At 36.7% G+C, this 10,481-nt stretch overlaps 1 long non-coding RNA gene across 1 annotated transcript in view; it reads left to right on the forward strand.

Moving 5' to 3' along the window:
- LOC108442265 overlaps positions 1 to 10,246 on the forward strand; it is a 117,845-nt gene extending 107,599 nt beyond the window's left edge. The window contains exons 5-7 of the long non-coding RNA XR_001859021.2: positions 4,597 to 4,639; positions 7,251 to 7,315; positions 9,220 to 10,246. This is a non-coding gene — a long non-coding RNA (uncharacterized LOC108442265). The remainder of the gene's footprint in view (positions 1 to 4,596; positions 4,640 to 7,250; positions 7,316 to 9,219) is intronic.
- The last annotated feature ends 235 nt before the right edge of the window (positions 10,247 to 10,481 follow it).

The following is a 10,481-nucleotide window of genomic DNA, read 5'->3' on the forward strand; positions in this document are numbered from 1 at the left end:
AAAAAAAGTTCTTATGGAAAAGACAGGGTTAAACTGCAACTGTCTTTTTTGTAACTGAATGTGTATATAGTATGGTCTATAAAAAATGAAATTACATATTTAATTAGAATTGTAATAGGTCATTTAGAATTGGTGACATGAAACATGAAAATGAGCAAATTTCACCATTTAGTTAATCACACACTCTTAAAAATGCAGGCTCCTAAATGGTTCTTAGCACAGATGCACAATGTAATTGGTGTAGAACCTTTATATTATGTTCTTTAAACTTTAAAAAGGTTCTTCACGCTCATACATCTCACTTGCGTCAATGATTCTTGAAAAAAACAATGAAAAGTTCTTTGGGAAACCAGAAGTAGGTGTGATGCCATAGAACAAGGCTGCCTAAATTTTGCCCATGAGCACGTTTAATTGGGCCCACCAGAAAGTTACCTACCATAACCCCACCCCCTCACTGAAATATAGTTTTATGCTTAACACATTTTTTATACTATTCTAATTTCTTAAATGCATATTTTCCTTTTAAATGTGTATGTTTTAGTACTGTTACCTACAAAATGTAGTGTAATGTTACAATGTGCATTTTTAAAAGCCTGATTTGAAACCTACCATCTTTAATTGTGTATTGTTTTGTATTATTAGAACATGGCCCAATACAAACATTATATTACTTGGTCGCTCAAGATGAAAAGTTTGGGCACCCTTGGCGAAACCCCCCCCCCAAAAAAACAAACAAAAAAAAAAACAATAAAAAAACATTTTTTTGTTGTTTTGGATATTTAAAAAAAAATCACAACACAGTCTACATGAAAGAGCTCTGTAAACACTGTCATATTCATTACAAAAGAGCACAAAAATAGTAAACGTGTTATACCAGAAAGACATAATAAATAATGGAAGAAAAGTACAAAATTCTCCCTGCGGAAATCTGGACTGCTTTGTGAAATCTGGTCCCCACACCAGCAAGCCCCATCAACTCATCTCCCCTTGCCAGCTTTTCATATTTAAAGCCAGTACGGGTTTAATTACCAAATGATGACAGTGTCATATGGTGCCATGATGGCACAGGATATGTGCGAGACACTGAGTGACAGTGGGAAGCTGGAAAGCAAAACAGGAGAGAGAGGAGGAAAAAAATAGCTGAGACAGTAAAACATCTGTAATTTGCAATTCGCTGGTGTTCAATGGTTGCTCATGGATTAAAGATTAAAAACTATTGTCTGGCAGATGGAAGAGAGGGAGAGAGAAAGAGGGAGGGAGGGGGGGGAGCTTCTAAGCAGCCCATTTACATTTGTATAAAAGCAGCACTGTTAGGATAATCACATGGAAAAAAAAAATAAGCTGTCTCCATTATACACTCAAGGCAATGCCTCCATTAGCCTTATATCCAGATGTAGATGCTTCCAAATCAAATTGTGATGATGGTATAAAGTGTTATTTGATAGTGTTTAATATATGTTCATATGTGATCATTTAAAATAATGACAACTGTAAACTCAAAGATGTTTCCACCTGAAAATAAGTCAGAATCTTACTTTATACATACAATACAATTTGTCTTTACGGTCAGACCGGGAGTCTTTTCAATTGTACTCAGCACTTAAAGTTGAATTGCACATGGTGTCTGATATTGTCTGTTTTTTTTCTTCCCCACACTGGATAAATGAGGAGAGCTCCTACACCTGATCCTTAATTGTAATTGTAATTAATTGCTGTTTTGTTAGTCATGCTGAGTCTTAATGAGTTTGCTCTTCCCAGTAAAGAGTGAGATCCAGCTCATTCTATATGAACGGATATCATGTATACTAAAGCAATTCTAAAATATTGTTATGGTCGAATGGTACTGTATATCTCCCAGGCTGACCCAGGGTTAGCCTGGTTTGATATGCTCAGAGGTTTCTTTGATGCGTTTCTGTGAGTCGTTATGGGTGGGGGTAATGGGCAGGCCACTGAAGCATGGCAGACCACCTGAGAGTTGTTTTTTGGGCACTGGGAGGTCACCTGACACCAGCGCTCCAGAGAAGGTGCACGGCGCTGGATTTCATGAAAGCACTGACGGAGCTGAATTAAAGGACCTCTTCAATAAAACATCAACTGCTTTGAATGGCGCACGCTTGAGCTGCTTGTGTAATTGACTATTTGACTTTTTTTTTTGGATTTGCATGGACTCTCCAAAAGGAGCTCACCTGGATAGCATTGCTCTCCTCCAAAATTACAGTGGTGTGTGTTATGTTACATATAATAAGCACTCTTCACTGGCCACTGCTACTCAATAGGCTTTCTTAATTCTAGCCTGCTTTTGAGAAGGGTCCTCTCTGTGAGCAATCACTGAGACTGTTAAAGTACATTTGTATGGGGTACAAATGAGCTACACTTACTGACAAAGTCTGAAAAAAAGAGTACTAATGGCTTTTTTGGTGTCAAAAATGATAAGAGGTTTGTAAATTGTTGCTACTGGAACAAAATTTTCTACTAAAATAGTAACTTGAAACAAAAGTAACTAGAAGTAAACCTAAATAAACTAAAATAAATTCAGTATATGTTAATGTAACATGGTTTAATTCCAAGTAATTTTGGACCATTTCAATTGGTTCAGTTGTTAAGTGTTCAGACAATGATAGATTGCATGTTCAAACGGTGTTAAGAAAATAATAAAACTACAAGGTTTTGAAACCACAGAGATGGTCATAATTTTGGGATATTGCAGGAATGTCAAAACACATGCATAAGCACTGAATAACATATTTATAAAGCAATACTTGAATATTTATAGATAGCTTATGCCAGTAATTGCAAGGTGATATAATATGTATTCTGAAGTAAATGACATTATGTTAACTCAAGGGGACTTAAACAAAAGTGACAGACATTTGTTCCATTTATAACATAGTTAGGAAGCATCGTTCCCAAGTAATGGAACTTAAGAGCACCATTTATCAGTTCTATGAAAGGTTTTTATGAGCTCCCATATGTGTGGATATGCATGTTCCTGTGTATCTGGATGTCTGTCGCTTTAATTCGAAACATCTCTTGTCAATACAATGTCATTTACTGAAGCAAGCTTTATTTAAATATTTGCTTTATGAATATATTATTAAGTGTTATCAAATCCCTATGTAAGAAGCCTTCAAATAATGTGCTACAATTTTTTGCTAGTCAGATAATGTAATAATGACAGATGTAGCCTATGAGATTGGCAGCTAAATGATGCAAGACCATTGGCAGCTAAATCTTTTCAGAATTGTATTTTTTCTTGATTTTTAAATGCTAAAAAAAGCATTTATTTTCCCAAAATAATCATAGCATAAAGATCATCATAAGACTGGTGGTTGAGTGACTTATCAGTCTAAACACGGAATCAAGATCAAGACGAGTCAAGATTAGTCAGGATGATCTGGTGGTAATATATCTGCACATATGAATTCAGTCAGAAAGAATGATTTGAGTGTTTAAGCCTGAGCTGAGAAGTGGAGTAGCTGCATACCAAGCTGCACTGAATAGATGAGTGAGAGCCAAAGGTGAATTATACAGGGGGTTGTTGGTATCTGTGCCTCTGATCTCCCTCTGATAGCCCCCCTTGTTGGCAAACATCTGTCACGCCGCATGCTGCGCTCACTCACACCCAGAATGTCAGGTGATGGTGTTGCGTGGTTATCCCTGCAAGGTGGTCCACATGGAGATATCCAACACGAGCGCTCATTAGCAGAGAACCAGGGCTGGGCTGTTGGAGCTGTGGCTGGGCCTGGAGATGAAGCCTGGCAAAGTGGGCCGCACATCCGCAATGGACAACCCTCGCCAGATTGCAGGGATATCAGAAGTGACATCACAAAGCCAACAAAAATTAGCATCCCTAATGGTCTGCCAGGCCAAACATTATTCTTCATGATGAGGAGCAGCCATGCCTGCCGAGGGCTCTTGGTGATTCAGCCAAAAGCAGTGGAGGCCTCTGAGTACTGAGCCCAGCCAAAACCAACAGGCTCCATTCTCCAGTGCCATAAGGAAAGTTTTAAGATACTGCACTACAAGAAATCCTTGCATTCTTAAAAATAAAGGTGCCAAAAATTGATCTGCAACCATGCCATAGCACAACCACTATTTTGCTCTCTAAAGAACCTTTCAATTGAATGGCTTCCATTAGGTTTATAAGGAAACATCCACTGAAAAGTTATTTGGGAACCAAACATGGTTCTCCTATGGCATTGCTCCAAAGAGCCTGTTTTTTAGCACCTTTATTTTTTTAAAGTGTATTCAGTTTTGAGAATATTGCTGATAGTCCAAGACATGGAACATCTTTGGTCAAAACTGAGAACAAACTTCTAAGATACAGTTTTTTTAGTTAGGCTATGCTACTGATTAAGATCTATATTGTATCATTCTGAATTATTAGGACAGTGCATCATAGCCACCTTGACAGCATTACAGAAAGCTGCCCTGTACTTACCTCCAAATTAAGAAAGTAAAGTCATGAAAGATCAATGAAAAGAGAAGAGAGGCTTGGCAGATTTAATTAATTACAGCATATTAAAATGTTTGTTTACAGAAGTGAATACGTACAAGGGGTCTGATGTTAATTAATTTGAAACGTTCTTCCCCCAGCCCCTGCGACATGTCGGCAGCAGCTGAGGTAGTTTCATGGCAGGTAAGCGTACGTCTCATTGGATTTCCATCAACTGCTCTAAGGTGTGTTCAAAAAAACAAAGATGCATGGTACGCAAATTAGCATGAATGATAACATGATTGCATATTAAGAAATCTAATTAGTATTCAAGAGAATAGAAAGAGAAGAGCTGCACAGTATATGATAAATATCTGAAATAATGCTTCCATGTTTAAAGCCATCACACTTTTACATACATTTATACTGTTACACACTGCTATATTGTTACTGTAACTTTTTTTACATAACAATTTTTGTGTAACTGTGGTACTGCATGTCAATGCCTTTATTACACTGCATGTGCGGCAGAATATCTTGAACACATTTTGTAATAACATCCATCATTTAATATTGTGTCTTTGTATCTAAGTTTACAAGAGGCTTTTACCAGGATATATTTTTGTACCACAGTACTGTGTAAAATCAAAACTGCCATTAAGTACAAGTTATTTATTTTTCAGTAGACATTTCTGAGGAAATTAGATGTAGGACAATCCATTTTGCACAAGGAAAAGATAAAAAAACTGTAAAACCTATGAGTTTCCCAAACTAGAGTTTAAAAATCTATTTAAAAAAATAGAAAAGGGGCTCCTAACAATCCTTCAAGACTTGGTAGACCACCAAAACCGTCATCATCAGATAAACAGTAAACACAAAAAAAGATGATTCTTCAAGGGTTCTTTAGCAAAGGCATTGGTTCTACTCAGAACCATGAGTTCTATATAGAATTTCATGCTTAAATGGTTCTTTGCATGGTGAAATGGTTCTTCCAATTGGTGCAGAATGTGCTGCATATGGTTCTATAGGACCTAAAGAGTTCTTCTATTGTAACAACACTCTTAAAGAGTTGTTACTTTAGTAAAAAAATGGTTCTATATAGAACCATGAACACTCAAAGTATTGATAGAGAATGTACTGTAGATGGTATTGTATAGAACCTTATTGAAAACGTTCTATATAGGACCATCTATCATCTACCTATCATTCTCAGTCAATCTAACGAACCTTTTATAATGCAATGAATGCTTTAATCATGGAAAGCGTTCTTTTAAGTTTCATGGTTCTACATTGAACCATTTTCTTTACTAAAGAACTCTTGAAGAACTATCTTTTTTAAGATGCTTTTTATTATTCAGTAACTACAGGGACTTCAATGCAAACAAATGGAGCTATTCGTAGGTTGTAGAAGTGTGTAATGAAACTTGTTAAGGGGTTAATGTAGCACCCTGTGTGGAATTCTGGAAAAACATACTGCCAGAATGTACTGAATCAAACACCTTACGGTGTGGGTACAGTAATATTATTGTAACAATATTGTAAAAAAAAACATCCAAACATACAGTTTTACTGTAAATGTAGGAAGCAGCAAAGGGCCATCATCTCGAATGCAGTTGTTATAATTTTTCAGTTTTCCATTATATAAATGCTAAAAGAGATAGCAAAGCTGAATGGCATTCATTTCTGAGAACCAAAGTAAATGTGACAAGTTTATACTTTTGCTTAACGTTACCAAAATGTTAACATTAGTCTAGTTATTCACATGAGATTAGAGATTTTTTCAATCAATTATTCAAACAATCAACAAATCAGTTTATTTATTTATTTATTTATATAAGAAATAATTGACTTTTTGGCACAACTTAAGATGCAATTTAACGGCAGCTTTAAAACGTTTCCATTACTTAATATGTGCATGTATAATATTTAAATAAGACAAGATACTGCTGTCAATAAGTAATCTTGTGAAAATAGTTTTATATTGCATTTAAAATACTGCACAATATGTCATTACTGTAAACCAACATTACAGTATGAGTGCTGTAAATGAATTACAGGAACTGTACTTAACAGTAGCAGAAATGTCTTTAAAAAAGTGAAAGCAAGTCTCATGCAAAGAACGGAAGCTGTAATGAAGGCAAAGCAAATACTGAAAAAATCATATCATATTTAGTTGTTCGGCCTCGGTTTCATTTTCTGTAAAATACACATCTGTATTTTTCCTGACACAGAAAAATTTATAACTTGTATTGATACACAGTACTGTATTGGAATACACTCATGACATGTTCACACATTGTAAAAGGCAAATGTTGTTGTCAAAAGTATAGAACAATAAGGTTTTGATATTGCAGTGACATTTTCTCTTTTAGATTTTATTCTTCTTGATAGTGTTCAAAATTTTTTCTTTTATAAATATGATGCTAAAAGAATATGTACTCTCTGTGTAAGTGTATGTGTGTGCACAAGAGTGTGTAAGTGTCCAACTGTGGTCAGGAGGTCTCCTGAGGTCCCTCTTCTGGACAATGATGTATTTAAGTCCCCTTAGAGGTCAGATGGACTCTGTCCAGGACATCACCTGCAATCAATAGTGTTGGTAAACCAGGCTCAACAAGAGTGGCTGTGAAGACTCCCCTTATAAACAAACTCACAGAGAGGCCGGCACGGCCCATTGCTCCGCTAAAACCACAGCCAGAGCCCTTATACACTCTCTCCCTCATACACACACATGCACTGTCATTCTCAGAGAGTCCATTGAGGAGAAAAAGTGACAGAAAATAAGAGTAAATTGACAGTCATGTGAATGTGTTTATAGATGCTGGTGGGTGGCATTGCTGCAGAGCGGCGAGAAGCAAGCGAGAGAGAGAGAAGTTCACTGGGGTGAGGGATGAGTGCGTTATGAAGGACGTGTGTAATTATTTTGCCTCATAGAGTCATTATTGGTCCCGCTCACTGCTGACAGTGCTTAAGGACTAGGACTCAGGATGCAGCTCACTGTGGAACATGAATGCAACATGCCGAAATAGCTATTAAACACGTGTAACAAGATTTTATGCCATTGTGGGCTTATATCTGATCTCAATTGTCATGCTCTTGTGCATTTGCAGGTTATATTGTTAGAATGAAGCTATTTCCTCTCTGACAGGCTACATCTAAACATTACTAAACGAGACTATGCAAAAAATGCAATTTTCTTTTAGGTTTTAGGTGTTTCACATATCAGTGCTATTCATTTGTGGATGAAAGGTATTAAGGATCATAATTCATCAAGATCTGTTTTCTAAGTTGCTTTCTGCTGTCTTAGATGAAGAGACACTCCTACACTCTTAGTAAAAAAAGGATTGATTATAGTACAAAAAACAGAACTATATTTGGTACTTCAGAACTATTTAGGCCCATACACAAGAGGTTTTCTATCATAATGAAGAATCATTTATGCGCTCAAATGGTTCTTTGAGTTCTATATGTAACCACTGGCTTTAGTAACGAACCCTTGAAGGACCACGTTTTAAGAGTGTATACTGACATTGTCATTATGAACATGTAGTCACAAAAGATGTTTTTTTTGACTTATAGCGATCAGATTTTTATAGGTAATAATCAGGGTCAGGAGGTTCAATCAATTGGATGAGTGTGGTTGACCTAAGCCTATTTTAAAAACATTGGTCATTAGGCTTAAAGAAGTTCCAAAAGAATTACTGAAGAGTGTGGATTTCACCAATCTACTGTCAGGCAGATAGTATACAAATGGAGGAAATTCAACACCATTGTTACCTTTCCCAGGAGTGGTCATCCAACCAAAATAACTCCAAGAGTAAAACGTATCATATTCTGGGGGATCACAAAGAACTGCAGGGTAACACCTAAGGATCTGCAAGCCTCACTTACACTGGTTAATTTCAGTTTTCATTCATTTCAGTCTTCCATCAGGCAGCGCTAAACAAAATAACTTGTATGGAATTATAGTATGGAGAAAGCCACACAAAATTAGATCTTTATGGGTAAAATGAGGAATGTTATGTTTGGCAAAAACTAAACACTACATTCCAGCATTAGTATGTGTCCACTGAGAAACACCGTGGTGGCAGTATCATGATTTGGGGATTTTTTTCCTGTTATTGGCCAAGGACAGCTTGCCATCATTTGTTGGAGCAGTGAATTCTGGATTATATTAAGAAAATATAAGAATGTTAGGGAACCCACTCAAAAACTGAGCCTCAACAGAAGGTGAGTCCTGAAGAAGGACAATGGTTCTATTAACAACAGTTAGTCTACAAAGAATGGTTGAAGCAGAAGAAATGGTACATTTTGGAATGGCTGAGTTAAAGTACAGACCTTAATCCAATATAAATGTTGTGGCAGGAACCAGGATCACCAGCATAACAGAATTCAAGCAGTTCTGTAAGAAGGAAAGGTCCAACATTCCTCCAAGTCAATGTGCAGGGCTGATCAACAGTTACAGGAACTGTTTGGTTAAAGTCATTGCTGCTCAAGGGGGTCACATTATTTGAAAGCAGTTTCACATAGTTTTGCCAGCAAAGAACATTGGATCACTGTGTTCAATGCATAAGATATATATATATATATTTTTTTTTTTTTCCCCCGATTGAACTTATTTAGTACAATGGTCCATATAACCAACACCTTTACTAAAGAATGCTTGAAGAACCTCTTTTTTAGGGTATACACTCAAATTGTCATAGTAAACTGTCATACTTCTGGTACCAACACTGAATTCAATATCAATACAAAATTCTTTTTTTTTTTTTCATTCCAATTCGCAGGTGAAATGGGTGCAGTGGTTCAATCAAGGCTTTGCTCGGATTGAGAAGACCCTAAGAACCCAGGCAACAAAGGCAGATGCTGTGGTGTGTGTCTCTACTGTAAGTGCCTTTTGAAGAATTGGCACAGTCATCTGGCGAACACCTCACATCTCTCACAAACAAATGAAGACCCAGTGCTTCAAAGTGAGATTGATATCTCTCTCTGAAGTTTATCCCGAATATTCTGAATATTGAGAGAGGTGCACTCCTCCCTTGGGATCGTCGCCGCGCCTTCTACTCCCCTGCTCTGCCAAAGAGGGGAAAAAGATTGCCCCTGTAGATCTTTCATGTTCATCAATATTCACTCATTCATCGTGAACCATGGCAGCTGAAATTCGTCCAAGTATTGCTGGATGGATGGCCCGGGGATCCACTTTGTCGCAGTAAGGATGTCTGAAATTGAGTCCCAGAATTAAAATAGAACAATCCCCAATTTTTACTGACTCCAGACACTGCTATAAATTTCACTTAGCGGCTGAAAACTTTTCCATTTGGTCCATGAGTCCTCAATGTACCCAGCCATTTAATAGGTCATGGATAGATGTATCCGGTTTGTTCTGCTTACTGACTCAATGAGAAAAGCTTTTGTGTGGTGACAAATATAGTTATTTGTTATTTTAAAAAAGGTCACAGTTTTCATATTTAATACAGAAAGGAGTTAAAGGGCTTTTCATGAATCAAATAGTTCTAAAACACAATGCACTGGCCACCATTATAGAGCAGCATTTGGCTGGAATATAGAGAGTCTAAGTCAGTATGTAACCAAATGCAGCTGAAAGGGCCCATATAATGGAAAACTGAATCTCTCACACATTTATTTAATAAAAATAATCTAGTATGTAAACATTGCTACAATTGGTGTAGGCTCCCAATCCAGTCCATGTATAGAAACTGCCAAAACCGTCTGTTTTGAATACATTATTTTTTGTGATGTCATGAAAACGAATGCATCTATATACATATATCCACCTACTCAGCCTACAGTAGTTCAGCCTCACTCATTCAGGCTGAAGTTATAAAGAGTGTTTCAGCCTGGACTGCATTTTGAATAAGGCACAACAGTCTTAAAGACAAAGTAACAAAAACAGCCTGTTTTAATTCTAAAGGATAAAGGTAGAAATTTTGGACATTTATCTGAGACCAAATTTGTTTTGCATTGAAAACATTGATCTTAACAGTGAATCTAAACTTCAGAATGTAGCATACATGCATATAGAACTTAA

The sequence above is a fragment of the Pygocentrus nattereri genome, chromosome 5 (genome assembly GCF_015220715.1).
Source record: "Pygocentrus nattereri isolate fPygNat1 chromosome 5, fPygNat1.pri, whole genome shotgun sequence".
NCBI lineage: Eukaryota > Metazoa > Chordata > Actinopteri > Characiformes > Serrasalmidae > Pygocentrus > Pygocentrus nattereri.